The sequence below is a fragment of the Micropterus salmoides genome, unplaced genomic scaffold, assembly GCF_014851395.1.
Source record: "Micropterus salmoides isolate LMB-PRFRI ecotype aquatic unplaced genomic scaffold, ASM1485139v1 Ms_hic_scaffold_1, whole genome shotgun sequence".
NCBI lineage: Eukaryota > Metazoa > Chordata > Actinopteri > Centrarchiformes > Centrarchidae > Micropterus > Micropterus salmoides.
Genome location: NW_024040040.1, coordinates 35,889,047 through 35,908,152, shown reverse-complemented (window position 1 = coordinate 35,908,152; position 19,106 = coordinate 35,889,047). Strand labels below are relative to the sequence as shown.

Genomic DNA, 19,106 nt, shown 5'->3' with positions numbered 1-19,106 from the left:
TTCAAAAATAATTATAATATAAATAAATAAATAAATAATAATAAATTCTAAATTAGCTTTATTGGCATGAATGTATAACAATATTGCCAAAGCATCATGCAAACTACAATTCTATCCTTAGTCAATTGACAGGAAATAAATCAACAACTATTTTGATAATAGGACATGACAGTCGTTTGAGTAATATGTAAGCAAAAAAAGTCAAATGCAAGAATTTGCTGAATTTAATTATAATGGCCTACATTTAAATTTTCTGTTCTGGACTGTTGGACAGACAGAACAATGTGTTTCCTGATGTCAACTTGGGATTTGGGAAATTGTGATGGGTTCTTTTCAGTGTTTTGTGAAGTTTTAAAGACCAAATGATTAATTGAGAAAATAATTAGCAGATTAATCAATAATGAATGTAATGATGATGTTGCCCCACAACCTGGCCCCGGATAAGTGGTTGAAAATGGATGGATGGCTTAGTTGCAGCCCAAATTTCATTCTATTAGGCTATATGCCACCAAATAACTCCAGTAGCAAGGAAGAACCTTTATTACTTTGAAGAACCACATAAAGTACACCAAGAACCATCCCCGACAAGAAAAGGTTCTTCAGTTGGTGGTGGTTCTTTGTAGAACCAGACAGTCATTTGAAGAACCAGTTAAGAACCATTATTTTTCTGAGTGGCTATGTAAGGGCTATTTGAACAAGAAGGAGAGTGATGGAGTTCTGCGTCAGATGGCCTGGCCTCCACAATCACCCATGCTCAGCACCTCTGGGAACTACTTTAAGACTGTTAGAAAACCATTCCAGGTGACCACCTCATGAAGCTACGACTGCTTTGAAGAATCTAAAATATAAAACACATTCTGGTTTGTTTAACACTTTTTTGTTTACTACATAATTCCATATGTGTTCTGTGACGACCCCTGTGGGGCTGAACTGTGGAACTTTCTTGTGCTTACATTCATTAGGTAAATTGTGAACACCTGAGGGCCCCAGTGTGCCGATTACTTCAGCCTGGCAGTAGTGCAGTATCTCGCTCTCTTCTTTCTCCCTTCATCTGACTTCCTCACTGACAGGGTGAGAAGGCCAAGAAGTGTGAAGACTTCAGGCAGTATTTTAATCGTGTGGTATTCTGCTTGAAAGAGTAACTCTGCTTTTATATTGCAAAGGCTCAGCAGGGAAGTCGGTTACAGGGTCTGTTCTAGTGAAATTTAGAAATTGCCTGACTTTAAAACGAATTGTTTCTCTTTCAGTTGAAGGCTTGTTTGGTAAGGTACAATGTTTCTGCTTTTATGTTTGAACTTCCTTCTATATAGATATATTTTATTTGTTGGGTTTCAGGTCAGCAGAAATGAACCTCGGATATTATTAATCACTGATTATCACATAGTTACATCTGGTTGTAGACGGCAAGTTCCTGTTTGAATGTGTAAATTTGAGTTTGCTTTAAAACAACATGAATACTTGTTTAAAAGATGCTTTGATTAAAATATTGAAAGTAACTTTTGTTTTCATAACCAGGTGATGAGTGTCATTGCAGTCCTGTCTGTGAATATGGTGACAGCCAACATGTTACTGAGTGTCTTCTTTCTTTCAGGTGAGCTGTTTGTTCAGTCACTTTTATTTGGAGACGTTCATCATTTACAGTTTGGACTTCATTTAGAAACAAAGCAGAAAGACCAGCGCAGTCAGATGTTTTATACTGACATTGTTAAAAGGAAAAAGGAGCAAACAAGCTGCTGCTGAATTGTAGTTTGTGTATCGTGAACTTTCTCTTCATGCAGATTTTGCTCCACTTTTGTTAATCAACTGGTTTTACAGGTGTTTGGGCTGATTGTTCTGAGCCAGCAGGCCTCTTCATCACTGCACCACAGAAGATGGAAGCACTGAGTGGATCTTGTTTGCAAATCCCATGTAACTTTAGAGCTAAATCAGAACAAGAGTTTGACAGCACAAGAGAAACCTTCGGAGTGTGGATTAAAAGTGATACCAGGTTTGGCATCAATCCAAACAATGTGATTTTCAACAGTAGCAGGACAGTTAACACCTATCCAATGAGGATTACTGCAAACCTGAGTCAGAAAAACTGCACCACTCTGTTTTCCAGTTTAAATACAAGTTATACAAACACATACTACTTCAGAATTGAGAACAAACTATTCATGGCAACAGCATCTTGTGATCCTCTTCAAATAACAATTAAAGGTGAGAGAGTTTAGTTTTTCGTTATATATCTATCAACAGCTATAATGTGATTAATCTGGAATAAAACATGAAATCAGTTTAATTTTTGGTTTAAACAGCAAACTCCATGACTCTAACCTTCAGTGTGAAATGAAATCTCTACTGTAGGATTATCAACAGCAGCTGTCAGAGCCCAACGTTAAAGAAACCAACCAGTGAACAGAAAGTGGTCGTTTTCAAAGTTATTACAGTTGAATACTGCTTAGAGAGATATATATATATATATATATATATATATATATATATATATATATATATATATATATATATATATATATATATATATATATATATATATGAAAACATCTTTCACTTCTTTATTATGTTGTCAGCATTACTGTAACTGTCAAATAAGACAAAATGTTAGTACCTGTCTGCTGAATTTGCTTACGCACTCGAAAAAGTGAAAAACTCATGTATTGAGTTCTTTTCACTCCTCCACATGTATCATCAGCATTGTTTTTATATATTTATCACAATAAAAATGAATCCAGTTGATCTTTACATTATCAACATAAGCAGTTTAAATACTTAAATGTCAGCATTGCCCTTTCAGTGTAAAATCTGTGTTTGATCTGAAACCACAGATTCTCCTCCGAGCCCCAGAATTGAGATCCCAGCTGATCTGAAGGAGAAGCAGTCTGTCACTATAACCTGCTCAGCTTCCACTCCCTGTCCACACTCCCCTCCTAAACTCACCTGGAACCTCCAACAAGACTCTCACAGCAACACAGAGGAAAACACAGATCGAACCTTTACAACTAAAATCCAGGAGACCATCACTCTGTCAGACCAACATGATGGATACAACATCACCTGTTCAGCCAGATATCCTGTGAATGAAGGAAAAGATGTCAAGACAGCAGAGGAGAGAAAGACTCTCAGTGTTTCATGTAAGACAAGCAGAGTTTGTTATTGGATCCTGTCAACACATGATGATTGATGGGATGTCAGCTGATTTGAATAAAATGAATCTCACATTTTCCTCAGATGCTCCTAAAAACACCTCAGTGTCCATCAGTCCATCAGGTTTGGTGTCAGCAGGTAGCTGGGTGAACCTGACCTGCTCCAGCAGAGCCAAGCCTCCCGTCAGCCGCTTCACCTGGTTCAAGAGCAGCACAGATGGACCCAAGAATGTATCTGAAGGAGAGGTTTACAGCTTCAAGGTGACCAATGTCACTGATGGAGGAGTTTATTACTGTGTGGCCACAAATGATCTCGGTGATCAGACGTCATCACAGATTCATTTGAAAACTGCAGGTAAATACAGAACTGTACTGAATCTGATCAACTCTTCTTTGTTTGGTTGTCTTTTCTTCCTCTGTATTGCTTGTTTGTTTATTTTAGTGCCCTGTAATTTACCTTTTGTGTGTGTTGCATTTAATGAATCTGACCGTGCTGTCTTGTTACAGATTATCCAGCGTTTGGGATTGATGTCTACGTTACAGTGAAGATCCTGGGAATTGTAATGCTCTACAGTACAATCATCATCTTTGGGTGGTGAGACAAACTTTTCTATGATCGAATCAAAATTACTTTGTGGTCTCTTTGAAATGTTTAACGTTCATGAAGTTTTATTCATGATTATTCATTCCATCTCATTTTCTTTCAGGTGCTTTAGATCAAGATGCTGCAACAAACCATGAAGGTAAGCTGCTGGACGAGGACAGGTACATTATTCTAAGAGCAAGGCATCTTTCAACAACCATAAAGAGAAGCCAAATGTCGGTAAAGAGAGCTAATCTCACTTTATATCAGGCTTTGATTCACCAAGACAAGCTCAAGGTGCTGCTGGCATTTCTCTTTCAGCTGCATTAAACTCACAGCAGAGCGCAAACACCTCTCTCTCTCTCTCTCTCTCTCTCTCTCTGTGCTGTTTCATTTCCACAGGACGCAGTAGAAGCAGACGATGTCAACAGAGTGACTGAGATTCAAGCATCATGAAGGAGAAGAGGGAGATGTCATGTTCACCATAAATACAAAATTTCTCTTTCTTATTCATCTAATTCTTAAATATTAAATGGTTTCACTAACACAGAAGATTGATAAGATGAACAAAGGATGGAGTGCAAACTGGGCCAAGTGTTTTATTTTGTGGAAGCTACAGTGTAACATATTAGTCATTAGTTTTTATAAGAGTTTTATGGTAATTATTTTTATTTGACTTAACTGTTTTCTTTGTAGAAATATAAAGAGAAATAAGATGTTAAAATGTTTTTTTTTTTTAAGGTTTTAATCAAAATCATAATTGAGGCTTTTTGTGACGCAGTTTTTGTCTTTTGACTGTTTCCTTTTGTAGGGTTAATTGATCTATTATAAGTAAATAGTTATTTCATCATGTGAAAAGCTTGTGAGTATTCAGAGCGAAGAAAGTAGCCTGCAACATGTTTCCTACTTTCCCCTTGAAAGCATTTGGTTTTATATTTGTGGTATACATTCAGTGCGTGAGGTTTAATTCCTGAATCTAATTCAGCTGCTGAATGATCTATACATGTACTGACAGTGGCAAACATTACAACACAGTCAGCAGTGTGGTGCAAGTCCTTCAACAGAACATCACATTCATTACAAGACACATCAAATGTATATCCTGTGGCATGTAGTTAACATGTAACTGTCTTGTTTCCCACAGTACTTGAAACTGTTTTTATGTTACTGTAAATTAAATATAAGTGTTAAAAGCATGAGGCTGATCAGTTTGTGCTTGATGACCTAAAGTGGGTAAAAGAGAAGTGGTGGAGGATAAACTGATGGTGTCTTTTACAGAGTGTTGAAAAAAACACTGAGAACTTCAAGTTTACAGAAGTTGGTCATTTGGCAAAATTGCTTCATCATTAAGTTCCCAATTTAGTTTTTTGTCGTATTTTATTGTCAGTAAGGGCATCAATTAAAATATTACTGTACTTCTGTGTATCCTAAAAATACAAAAAGTGAAAAATAGACGATTTAAGCATATAATGTTTCTACTCACCTTCTTCATAATTTGACATGAACATGATACACTTTGTACAGCTGTTTACTGCAAATAGTGCACAAATCTTCCCTTTTGTCAAATCTTCTTTCTGATGTGCACTTATTTGTTTGGCTGCATGTTGACAAAACCACAACAGAGTCCTCACCTGATCCAGCAGAAGGAGCTTTACCAGCTCTGTCTGTTACCTCAATCAGCCTTTTTCCTTTGGGTCTGTAAACTGGTCTGAATGCACTAAACAGAAACTCAGCAGGAGAAAATCATCTGAACCTTTATCCCCTGGAACTGTCCTTACAATACAGTAAGCTCACTTTGTTTTTTATTAAAATATATGTAACATAAGCAGCAGAAAACACAGGGAATCTAGGCCTGCAGTCAATACAATACTACATTAGTGTGTAAACTAAAATTATAATTAAACTAGAAAATAATTAATCTAAATACATAAATAATTTGCACCCTGATGAGTTTAAGATGCAACAACATCTGACATCATTTGCATTCAAATGACCTCGAGCTGCCCCAAACTGACTTCCTAACTGACGGTGAGAGCAGGAAGTGTGAAGACTTCTTGTGTTTCTGCAGTATTTTAGTCATGTGATACCTAGTTTAAAACAACAACTCTGTTTTTTTTTATATTACAACGGCTTAGCAGGGAAGTCAGTTACTGTGTCTGTTGCAGTTCTGCTGAAAATCAAATTCCCTCATTTTAAAACAAATGATTTATCTGTTTCAGCTGCAGGCTCGTTTGGTAAGGTAAAATGTTTCTGCTTTTGATGTTTGTGCTTTCTAATCTAGTTTCTTCTTTTGCTGATTTTCATGAATTCCACTGAAAAATACCTGATAAATTATTTTTCTTGAGTTTTGGTTTAGCAGAAATGAGCCTCAAAGAAATGAGAAGTTGCTTCGGCAACATTTTATTTTAATTTTAATATCATAAACTCACACTGGATCATTTTGAGTTCATTTTGAAACTGTTGTCAGTGCAGCTCTGTAGATTTTATTAATCATTGCTTATAACACAGTAACATCTGGTTGTAGACGGCAAGTTCCTGTTTGAATGTGTAAATTTGAGTTTGCTTTTAAAGAACATGAATACTTGTTTAAAAGATGCTTTGATTAAAATATTGAAAGTAACTTTTGTTTTCAAATCCAGGTGATGAGTGTCATTGCAGTCCTGTCTGTGAATATGGTGACAGCCAACATGTTACTGAGTGTCTTCTTTCTTTCAGGTGAGCTGTTTGTTCAGTCACTTTTATTTGGAGACGTTCATCATTTACAGTTTGGACTTCATTTAGAAACAAAGCAGAAAGACCAGCGCAGTCAGATGTTTTATACTGACATTGTTAAAAGGAAAAAGGAGCAAACATGCTGCTGCTGAATTGTAGTTTGTGTATCGTGAACTTTCTCTTCATGCAGATTTTGCTCCACTTTTGTTAATCAACTGGTTTTACAGGTGTTTGGGCTGATTGTTCTGAGCCAGCAGGCCTCTTCATCACTGCACCACAGAAGATGGAAGCACTGAGTGGATCTTGTTTGCAAATCCCATGTAGCTTTAGTGCTACATCAGAACAAGACTTTGACAGCAGTAGAGAAACCTTCAGAGTGTGGATTAAAAATGACTCCAGGTTTGGCATCAATTCAAACAATGTGATTTTCAACAGTAGCAGGGAAGTTAACATCTATCCAATTCCAGGATTACTGGAAACCTGAGTCAGAAAAACTGCACCACTCTGTTTTCCAGTTTAAATACAAGTTATACAAACACATACTTCTTCAGAATTGAGAACAAACCATTCATGTCAACAGCATCTTGTGATCCTCTTCAAATAACAATTAAAGGTGAGAGAGTTTAGTTTTTCATTATATATCTATCAACAGCTATAATGTTATTATTGTAAATAAAACATGAAGTTGCAGTTTTGGTTTAAACAGCAAACTCCATGACTCTAACCTTCAGTGTGAAATGAAATATCTACTGTAGGATTATCAACAGCAGCTGTCAGAGCCCAACATTGAAGAAACCCACCAGTGAACAGAAAGTGGTCTTTTGGAAAGTTCTTACAGTTAAATACTGCTTAGATACCTATATATGAAAACATCTTTCACTTCTTTCTTATGTTGTCTGCATTACCGTAACTTTCAAATTATCTACTGAATTTGTTATTTGACACTTGAAAAAGAGAAAACTCATGTATCGAATTATTTTCACTCCTTCACATTTATCAACAGTGAGGGAAAAAACCTACACGACATTTATTGTTGTTAATTCTTTATTAGGCCTACATTTTAAATGAATCCAGTTGATCTTTACATTATCAACATAAGCAGTTTAAATCCTTAAATGTCAGCATTGCCCTTTCAGTGTAAAATCTGTGTTTGATCTGAAACCACAGATTCTCCTCCGAGCCCCAGAATTGAGATCCCAGCTGATCTGAAGGAGAAGCAGTCTGTCACTATAACCTGCTCAGCTTCCACTCCCTGTCCACACTCCCCTCCTAAACTCACCTGGAACCTCCAACAAGACTCTCACAGCAACACAGAGGAAAACACAGATTGAACCTTTACAACTAAAATCCAGGAGACCATCACTCTGTCAGACCAACATGATGGATACAACATCACCTGTTCTGCCAGATATCCTGTGAATGAAGGAAAAGATGTCAAGACAGCAGAGGAGAGAAAGACTCTCAGTGTTTCATGTAAGACAAGCAGAGTTTGTTATTGGATCCTGTCAACACATGATGATTGATGGGATGTCAGCTGATTTGAATAAAGTGAATCTCACATTTTCCTCAGATGCTCCTAAAAACCCCTCAGTGTCCATCAGTCCATCAGGTTTGGTGTCAGCAGGTAGCTGGGTGAACCTGACCTGCTCCAGCAGAGCCAAGCCTCCCGTCAGCCGCTTCACCTGGTTCAAGAGCAGCACAGATGGACCCAAGAATGTATCTGAAGGAGAGGTTTACAGCTTCAAGGTGACCAGTGTCACTGATATAGAAAATTATTACTGCATGGCAACAAATGATCTCGGTGATCAGACGTCATCACAGATCCATCTGACTGTTGGAGGTAAATATAGTCAGTACAGTTTTGATTAGAAAACTGTATTTAATTTTTTTATTTGAATTTAATTTTATGTTCATTATTTATTTATTAGATTTGTGCTACTGGACCTACTAACATAAATCTGATCTGTTTTTCTCTTAATGTGTTGTTGTACCCTGTCAAGCACTTTGAATGACATTGTGCCTCTCACCTAGAAGATTGTGTGTTTGAGAATTTGTTTTCCATTTTCAACAAATTGATTATGCAGGGACTGTTACACATGCTCACATTAAAACATGTGCTGCAGTGTGTGTGTTTCGGCGATTCATCTGCATCCATTAACCTACAGACGCTTTTTTAATTTCCCAGTATCTCCAGGCAGAAGACATTTAGAGGAATCATGTTTTCTGGCGATTCTTTCAGAGGTGTGATAGCCTGTTTAACAGACTCTTTTAATGGCGTTCAGAACTTTTCAAAGTAAAAGCTCTCATTAAACTCCTGCAAAAAACATTCTTGAGCTTTAATATTGAGGCAAAACCACTAAAGAGGAAGTGATGTGAGTAACTGTTGCTGCCATGACTGAGATCTATTTCAGCACTGCTATAAAAGAATTTATTTATTTTAACTTTTTTGCCGCTATCAAAGCACCATAATCTGGCTGCAGACCAGATGTTATTGATGCCGGGCAGTTTTGGTCCATAATCACAGAGAGAATGAATGCGTTTCCCTTGTCAATGTTTGTATAAAATGCATCTAATGTGTGGTTTATAATGGACTGTGGTGCAAGAACATTGACAGTGTTTCACACTCTTGGCTTACATTTTCCATGTTATCTGTCAGTGGCTAAGTCACAATAACATATGGTTTTACTGAATTTCTTGACTGGCTACTCTCTGCTGTCTCAGAAGAGACACCTTTTGTGCTGTGTCAGCCACCTTAGCTGTCCTATCCTCTCTTTGAAGGGAGACAACGGGAGGCAGTTCTTGGAGGAATCATCGGGATCATTGCACTCATCTGCCTGGTTGTCTGTGTTTGGTGAGTATCACAAATCAAAGCAGCTAATTTTACTCAGTTACTGGCAAAATGCTGTGTTTCCCCTAGGATGGCGTTATAGCAGCGGAGGTGAAGCAAAATTTTTGTCTGAATATAAAACCCCAACACAATATGTCTCTGCAATATTGCTCTTGTGTCCATGAGCATGCGATGCACATCAGAATATTTTAAAACTTGTTTTCCCAGTTTAATGTGAGCTTTAGCTGAATGTTTTGGTGTTGGTGCACGGTCAGGGTAGCAGGGGGTTTGGGGGTCCTCCCAAATATGTAATTTCACATCACAGTTGGCCATTATTTTCTCCATATGTCTGAACAAAGAGTTGGAAAAGCTAGAGCAGATAATAAATAACCAACAGCAAAAGATCAGTCTACTGGGGAGGAACTACAAACTTTAGATTTGGGGAAAGTTTTTTGGTTGGTTATGATGCTCTCGACAGTGACTTAACATTTTCAGCAGGTGGGGAAACAACAGACTTTTCTTCATCTTGAGAAGCCGACAAACTGTAACCAACACCGTACATTTACTGCCAGAGTATTTTCCTCTGCTCGAGTTCATCACTTTCTGCCGCTCGGACAATCAAACACTCGCTACACACCTCCTGATTCCTTACAGGAGTTACACTTTTATAACAGCAGCTGTGACGTAGATGTTTTGTATAGAACGATGAGAGGCAGCTAGCCAAGCATTGAGTGTTTCCCTGCTCCCACAGTGTGCGAGTGAAAACATTTGTAGCGCATAGTTTAATATCGTGGGAAACTTTAGTAGCGGCCGTCATGATTCAGCAACGGCGGTGCACCACTGCTGAATGCATACAGGGGAAACACTGCGATCTATATTTAACCTAAAACACAGTATAATTGATCTAAAAGCCTCTCATGTCTTCCAGGTGTTTAAAGTCAACACGTCCAACTACACAACAGACCCAGGTGGGAAAATACTACAATACTTCAGCTGTACAGTACTGCACTGTGTGTATCTGAATGTTTTACATCTGTTCATTTTGTCTGTGTAGTCTACCTGACTCATTGTTCAGATGATGATTTACTGTAAAACCTTAATCAGAGCCGCCTCAGTGCTGTAATGGTTTTCTGATTTCGAAAAAAAGTCCTAAAGTCTTCTTAATTCATTTGAGATGGATTAGTAATTATTTATCATGGAAGAATCCAGCTGAAGGTTCCCCTCACAACACTTCCTGTTTGATTCATTTACAGGGTCAAACAGGTGAAGAGCTGGCTGTTGAAAACCCAGCATTTAAAACTGAAGAAAAAGAAGAAGACATCCATTATGGAGAGATCGACTTCTCCAAGCGGAGACGTGACTGGTCCTCTGACTCAGCACAGGACAGTGGACAGCAGCAGGATACTCTGTATGCACAGGTCAAAGTGTCCCAGCCAGCAAACAGCTTAACACTGACTGCTGACGGCCCAGAGGATCTCTACACTCAAGTGAAGAAAAAATGAAGATTGTTTTGTGATCACATTTGGACTGCATACATACTTACATTTTGTTTTTTGCGTTACAATTTATTTTAATGTCAGTTAATTTAGAAAGAGACACTGGAGACTGGACAGGAATATATCTTCACTTTACTGAAAGTCAAAACCTCCACACCCTGCAGCTGGTTTCATCTTTCACACATGATCACATTATAGTTCAAATGTATGTGCTGACCTCATACGGACGTTGATGCTGTGTGATAAGTCATCTCTTTTTCAGAAATGGGCAAGTGAAAAAGGGAACTATTCTAAATGACATGAGAAAAAAAATACTGCAAACTTGAACCCAAAGCTGTTTTATACTCACATTACTAGTATTGTAATATTATTATTATATTTTTAACAAGGCATTTTAAATCTAATCATTTGTCACATATTTTGTATCCCATGTTTTATTGTATTTTAATCACTTCAAAAATAAATATGAGGCGTCGTCTCTGCATCTGAAGATATTTAGGCTGCATCCAAAAGTCAAAAAAAATCTCCTTTACTAACCACTTTTCATTGACCACGATGGAAAACGTCATGAAGTCAAGGAAACATGTGAAGGAGAATTCATAAGGACTTAGGAAAAGATGAATGCGGGTCTAAGAGAATCCGACTATTTTCCAGAAGAGCTATTTTCTTGGTGACGTAATTATGCGACGGCGGATGTTACTGACGTGACTTGCCGTGATGAAACTACAATGTTCTGAAGATGGACTACAAAAAGCGCATCTTTGACACTGCGCCCTGTGTTGTTTTAATGCAGGCCCGGTGAAATATTAGGCCTACTTCATAACCAAGATAGCAAAAAGGCAGATAGGGTAGCCTACCAGTCACCAAATAATTGCACTCAAAAAACTAATTATCCCTAAAACGTTGACTTTAAGTGTTTTAATTACATGTAAATTTTAATAAGAGTGTGTTTTATTCATCTAGTGTGTCAAGATTATTACTTCAATATATTCCCTGTAAATCTGATTTTACTCATGGATAGGCGTTAGGCTGCTGTATGAATGAGCACTTACACGATATAGCGATAGTAATTATAATTATATGTATATATGGCTGGTCTGGTAGTATACTCAGGAAGATTGTGAAAATGGACGGATTTAGCCGGAGTAGTGGCTTAATCGAATATTGACAACATATTTCTGTGGTTTTTATATGGTTTGAATTTGGTTGTGGCTCCATGGGGCTTTATAGAACCATGATAGAGAAAGATCAAGAGGTGAATTTGTGCATTATACATTATATAGCAGCCTTCTGTGTTTGAGAACTGCGCTGGGTTTTTTATTATATTTGGGGTTTTTTATTATTTAGAGGGCTGCAGGGCCGCAATAACCAGCATAGTTCAAATGAACGAAATGACACAAAAAAAGATGAATTCATTTTAATGTACGAGATTTGGTGACTCGAGTCTTTCAAAAGAGTGACTTTTCCCATCACTATCAGGCAGTGGAAGAATGTGGATACAATCTTAAATTGAATTGAAACGTAAAATTCAAAAGTAACATATCAAAGTAATTGAATGCCATGTAACCAAGCTTTTAACATGCCAGTTCAATACCAGTTTTACCATAATTACCCATTCTCTTTAGAGAGGACTGCACACAAATGACACAATGATGTAGCGAAACTTCATTTGTGTGTGCTAAAATCAGTACCTGTACCTCTTGACTCTTTGTAGAGTTTTTTCTGTGGCAAATCCTTGACAAGTTTAAGCATATTTGGGAAAACAGATGTGAAGTTCTCGCTGAAGCGGCGGCATGTGTTGACTGCAGTGGGGTGCATAGCATCGACTTCATCGCACAACTCAGATTTAAAAAAGAAAAATAGAGGAAATACATTTTATTTGCAGTATTTAAACAACCTTTAACACAAGTTATAAAAACAGGTTTAGGCATCATTTAGAACAGCAGTGTGTGATAGAGGGAATGACCCCCCCACCTTGATGGCAGCTGACATCACTGAAACACCGGGAAGGCTGTCGCAGCCAAAATAGTTGTGGTAAAACTAAATTTATTTGACCCCTTGACAGAGAATCTTACAGTATTTCAAAGCTCTATCCCAATATATTAGCTAACAGCGTTATTCAAACTAGAAAACATGTCCTGCAGAAAATGCACGTGAATGCTGATTTTGCTTAAAAGCTGGAAAAAGGAAAAATACATAGAAGGTGGGAGAAAGTAATAGTATCCCCCCAAAGTTGGAAAAAAACAGTTTGCGTGAGTTTATATTTGTGTATGTTAGTATATTACAGTGTGTGTCTGTTAACAAGGTATAGTGGACAACAGTGTGGATTTGTGCATTTTATATTAAATAAATTTGGAGCTACTCCAAATCCCTCTTTTCCTCTCCCAGAGTCCTCTCAGGACTAAAAGCCGCTTCTTTTATAAATTTGTTCTTTGAAAGGGCTAAGACCCTCAGACGAGACTGTTAGCCTTAATCAGCTAAACAACCCTCAAGCTCACTGCAGGTTATGGTTCTGAATATCAGAGAATTTTCTGTTAAATAATGTTGGTCATGCTCACACACAATTGTCATTTTGTTAAGATATTTGTTGTAGATTTGGTTCAGGTGATTAAGTAACACAGCAGGCACCTGCTGCTTTAAGACTAGCTAATTGGGGTTACCTGACCAGCAGCCGTCGCGTCATCAGCACCTGAGCAGTGGACCTGCACCTGACAAACCACACTGGTTGTTCTTCATTGCATCCATAACGTTCCCTATCTGAGGGAACATTTTGGCTGAGGGGGGACAACAGTGTGGATTTGTGCATTTTATATTAAATAAAATTTGGAGCTACTCCAAATTCCTCTTTTCCTCTCCCAGAGAGGAGCAGGGGGTTAAAGATCAACTTTCAACAGACTGCTGAAGAGACCCCAACAGAATGGGGGTGGAGGTCACTTTCTCTAAGTGCTATTCCTGAGCAGCCTGATCGTAAAACTGGCCACCTTTGACAACAGCCGAGATAAGTCTCCCGGTGACGGAACTCTCCTTGGAAGGGGGCAGGAAATCCTAAACTGCCCCCATACACACATACATGTAACCGTGGCAACTATTACTCTGTGTTTCATTAGCCCATCAAAGGGATACTCCTTGTCACACCCAGATGTGACAAAATCCAGAGCACCACGGACCGTCCTGAACTTTGTGTAAACAAAGACTGCAGTCTCCAAAGACTCAAAGCATTAACTGTTTAATTAATCTTTTAGTTACTTGATTACGTTTGCCTCTATTTGAGTAGTTATGTTACCATGTTGTTGCTATCTGTTGTTGATATTATTGCTGAAAAGAATCTAAATAAGTTACTTTTGCAGAGTTTTTATTTTCAGCAAGATTAAGGACACTCCTTCCTCTTATGTGTAACCAATGCTTGTTCACAATACTTTCAAATGATGATAAAGAAATGTCATACTATACTCTATTAATTGCCGGCTTGAATTTAAGGCTAAATAACTAAATTCCCCAGTTCCTAAGGAAAGATTGTTTGGATTAATCTAAGCTTTCCTCATGTAACCTGAGCTCCCCCAAGTGGACGACATAAGTATTACATATCATCGTCGGAAATGCCGTTAATGTATAAATGTCACTCATTTATCATGACCAATAATTTGACAATTGTTTTCCTGTTACCAAATGCTTAACTTAGAACGGTACAACTGTTTGACCATTGAGGTTTGATTGTGGAAAATATTTGATTATAATACTCGCAAATAGATTTCTTTTCTTTTATAGACATTAAAAGTTTATCTCAGTTCAAGCAACTTTACTTGTTTTATTTTCTTTCTTTCTTTTGTTTTGTTAAAGTTATCAGTCTGTTAAGTTACACTGGTCTAATTCAGGAACGACCAAATTCCCTTTTTAAGCTTTTTCGTCGAGCCAACTTCACCGAGGTCAGACCAAGCCACGTGGTCTCGCCAGCGGCAGCGAAGGAAACCTGAAAACAGCCGAATTGCCAGACGGAGGACGGCCAACCCTTGAGGTTTTTCTGCAATCAGACACGGAGAACCCCGGAGAATCCCTAGCAAAAAGCCAGGATCGGGCAGTTAGCGTGGGACCCGTGCAACAGGATAAAGCAGGCCGTCAACAAGCAGTAAGACACAACGAAACATTCTGTGGTCAGGGATTGTCTTTTAACTCCTAAACTCATAGCTTACTTTGATTAGTTCTCCTCTGCCGTATGAGTCAAATGCTTCCCACAATCAAACCTCCATTCTCATTGTTTAGCCATTGTTTATTTTCCCTGATGTATTTAACCACCCTTATATATCGCTTTAGTTAGTTAATAAATTCACTGTAATCAAGGAATTGTGTGTGCTGCCTATTTCTACGTCCCTGCCAAGAGAATTGACCCTTTAGATATGAGACTGACTGATTGATTTAAGATAACTGAGTGATTATTAACTAACTGATCACTGGTGAATAATTGTATAATTATTAAAAGCTACCTAGAGGTCCGGAGACTCTAGGATAATAACAACTCCGGTGGTGCCCTTTTTAACGCCCTTTTTAGCCCTTTTATGGATTAGTGTATTTTTGAATCTTAAAATTCATAATTTGGTATTCATTCTCATAAATTTATTAAAATTCATAGCTAGTTTTAGACATGCTTCAAAGGTAAGGGTAAGGTAACTTTATTATCCCCGAGGGGAAATTTGCATTACAGCCAGCAGTAACAAATACATTTATCAGACCACAACAATAAACACAACCACAGTACAATATAATTTAAAATTGAATTTACAGGGTATTATTAACAATGGTGATAACAGCCGGGATGAATGACCTTTTTAATCTGTTTGTTCTGCATCGCGGCAGACTATATCTGCGCCCGGATGGCAGCAGCATAAATTCACCCCACAAAGGATGACTGGGATCAGCCAGGATGGCTCTCGCCTTCTTCAAGGATCTGTAGGTCATCTAAGGGTGTGCCAACAATTTTGCTGCATACCTTCACGATACCTTGCATGCGATTTTTCTGTTTAATGGAAAGTGACCCGTGCCAGCAGATAAAAGAGAAAGTGAGAACTGATTCAATAAAACATTTTCATAAAAACAGTGTCGACATTAAAACAGCAAAGCTGATGAAGAAAGTGCATGCGTTGATGTGCTTTTTTACACACAGCATCAACCTGGTACTCAAAGCACAGTTTACTGTCGATCACAGTCCCAAGATATTTGTAATGCTGCACTAGTTCAATTGGCTGGTTGTCCATTACAACAGGGGAAATGACAGTGGAGTTTCTACTGCAGTCGATCCATATCTCTTTCGCTTTTGCCACGTTAATATTTAAAAAAGAGGATTTACACCAATCAATAAAATCATTCACTACAGGACCGTGTTCGGGGTCATCACTACTGAGGAGGGACACAATGACCGAATCATCCGCAAATTTAATAATATCGCACCTATCATGTTGCCTTTGGCATTTATTTATGTATAAAACAAATAAAAGAGGGGAGAGGACGCAGCCCTGGGGGGACCCAGTAGAAGAGAAAAGTGCATCTGATAAAACACCGTTCACTCTCACCCGTTGTGACCTCACTGTTAAAAAATCCATCAGCCAGGACCTGGACTCTTCCTTTCTTTTACACCACGAAAGAGTTTCAAGACCATGAATTTATCAATGGACAAAATATTATTTACAGGATTACAATCAACATTTTTAAAAACAGACGTCTCCTCACTAAAATCATGGATATTAAAACGATTATAAAAAACATTCAGTCCATTACAAAATTCCAGGTCGGTTTTTCCATTGTGAGTAATGGAAAAAATCTCCCAAGCAGGACGTGAATTTCCAGTGCGCAGCAAGTTTTCTACTTTGTCTTTATATACGCACTTGGCAAGCTTGAGTTCCCTCTTCACCTGTTTAGCCAGTGCCCTGTGCTGTATCATGTCCCCCTGATTAAAACTAATGTTTGGGAGAGGATCATTTCCTCACAAAAAGATATATAGGCAGACACAGTTTCTGTCAGTTCATCTAAATCCGGGCAGGCGTTTTTAAACACATCCCAATCACTGACGGTGAAACAGTCCTGAAGACAATGAATGGAATTTTCTGTCCATACCGGAAAAAAATCTTCGTTCCGCCTTGTGCCTCTTCAGGACCTTTCAGGAGCATTATGGTCTGACGATCCAAGAGGGGCTCTAGGAAGAGATTTGTAAGCCCCTTTAACCGTCCCAAAATAAAGGTCCAGACACTTTGAGTGACGAGTCGGACAAGTGACATACTGGTAAAAATTACAGAGAGACTTCCATTAAAATCACCCATTATTGGGATCGGCGCGTCCGGCGCAATCCCCTGTAGACGCTGTGCAGATCTGGTCATGGCTTGAACGGCCCTGTCAACGTTAGCCTTCGAGTGAATATAAACAAGAGTCACACATAATTGGGAGAATTCCCTTGGAAGATAAAAAGGACGTAAGGATAAAGAGAGGAGTTCAATGTCCGGCGTATACAGTGACTCTCTGACAACCACTGTGCTGCACCAGTTATTGTTTACGTACAGACACAATCCCCTGCCAAGTGACTTACCGGTCACTGCAAGGTCTCTGTCCAAGCGGTAGGGAACTCCGAAGCCATCGATCTCCAGATCGGACTGTAAGTAAGTCCTTAAGCCATGTTTCTGTGAAGGCAAGAAGACAGGCACTGCTATACTCCGCCAGGAACTTGACGTTTGCTTGAAGCTCGTCAACTTTATTCCGGAGTGACTGGACATTAGCGAGGATGACTGTGGGAAGGGGAATCCGCCTATGTCCCTGTCTCCTGAGCCTCTGGCGCACACCGCCGCGTCTACCTCTTTTCCTCGCTGTCGGCCTCCTGCGGGGCACCCTGTTCCTGTTCACTGCGTAGGGGTCCGGCAACCGGAGGATCTCTGCGGGGATAACTGCAGAAAAGTCCACGGTGCCTACACTGGTGCTGTGCAAAAGCAGAAGGAATTCCCGACTATACTGGAGAGGTTGTCCATACACAAGAAGTCCGCATAAAAAGTGACATGACAGCGTCAACAGAAAAAGGAGGCCTGTCAAATTCAGGTGAGTCATGTTGCCTCCATTCATATGCACATCAGTCCAATTATGGTTAGTAAAATCGATAACATAGACAGGACAGGTTAAGAACAATGGTTAAAAGCTGGTTAAATAAACACGTAAAAACTGTTTAAAACCAGATAAAAACCACAGTTTCCATACATGGACCACACACCACTCTCACACACTGTTGCTGCGTGTCGCCATTACCAGCGCCACTTGTCCACTTGTATTGCTGTCTCAATTCGAGCACTTCTTGAGTATACTAACATGCAGTACACTGCGTACACACTTGCTTAGTGAGTTAATTTTGACAGGGTAACGTTAGTGTCTCAAATAAAAAACTGCTGTTGTGCACTAACCGAAAATGATTATGGCAATATTGTGCAATCCCCCCAGCACAGATGCTGCCTGCAGAGCTCCAAAATAACAGCCAAGCTTTATCAACCAAATTAAAATGCTCAAAATTGGGTTTATTGCAAGTTTAAACTTAGAAGTAACGAGCCAGATTTTTCTTGATTTAATTTAAATTACTCAAATATAATGACAGAATAAAAGCAGTACGAACATTAAAACTATCTTAAGGCTGTGTTTTCCTCTGCTGTTGTTGCTGCATCGTTGTCTGCTGCTGCATTGGCTGCGGTATGTGTGACCGCGGCAGCAGAGGGCTCTGTGAGCGGACAGCAGGGTAACTTTATTATCCCTCGCGAGCTCCTCTCGCGGGTTGGCCCGAGGTTCCCCCGCCGTCACTTACGGAGTTCCTCAACTTCGAAAACGTTCAAGTACATTTTTAATTTGCCATCACTTTTCGTAAAACTGTCAATATTCAACATCTACACAGTTGATTTCTCACCTCAGAACTTCTCAGAAGTGGATTGAGTGATGAAATAACGTACGAACACTTGAAAAAGATGTTCTGTTGTTGGTCTCTCCCTCTGCTTTCTGGTAATCTGGTAAAATCGACTTCCCTCAAACAATCTGAAAATATAGTGTTATCGATGAAATGAATGTTAATATGTGTAGAAAAAGTTTAAATTGACAATAAGCACATGTGTAACATTAAGTTAGAACCAGATATAGTACTGTATAGCTAACGTACCGGAACGTGAATTAGTGATGCTGAACATTAACATTAGCTATTACCCATGCTAACACAGCTCTTTAAATGGTAGCTAGCTAAATTTGACTCATTGGTTACCAGTAAGTTATAGTACAATTAATGGAAAATTCACACTTCACTTACCTCTGAATTTCTGAGCCTCCTCCCCCGAAGTTTCAATACC

General features: G+C 38.8%; 1 pseudogene; it reads left to right on the top strand.

The window, feature by feature from the left end:
* Positions 1-1,116: 1,116 nt before the first annotated feature.
* Positions 1,117-11,243, top strand: LOC119907893 (annotated as a pseudogene).
* The last annotated feature ends 7,863 nt before the right edge of the window (positions 11,244-19,106 follow it).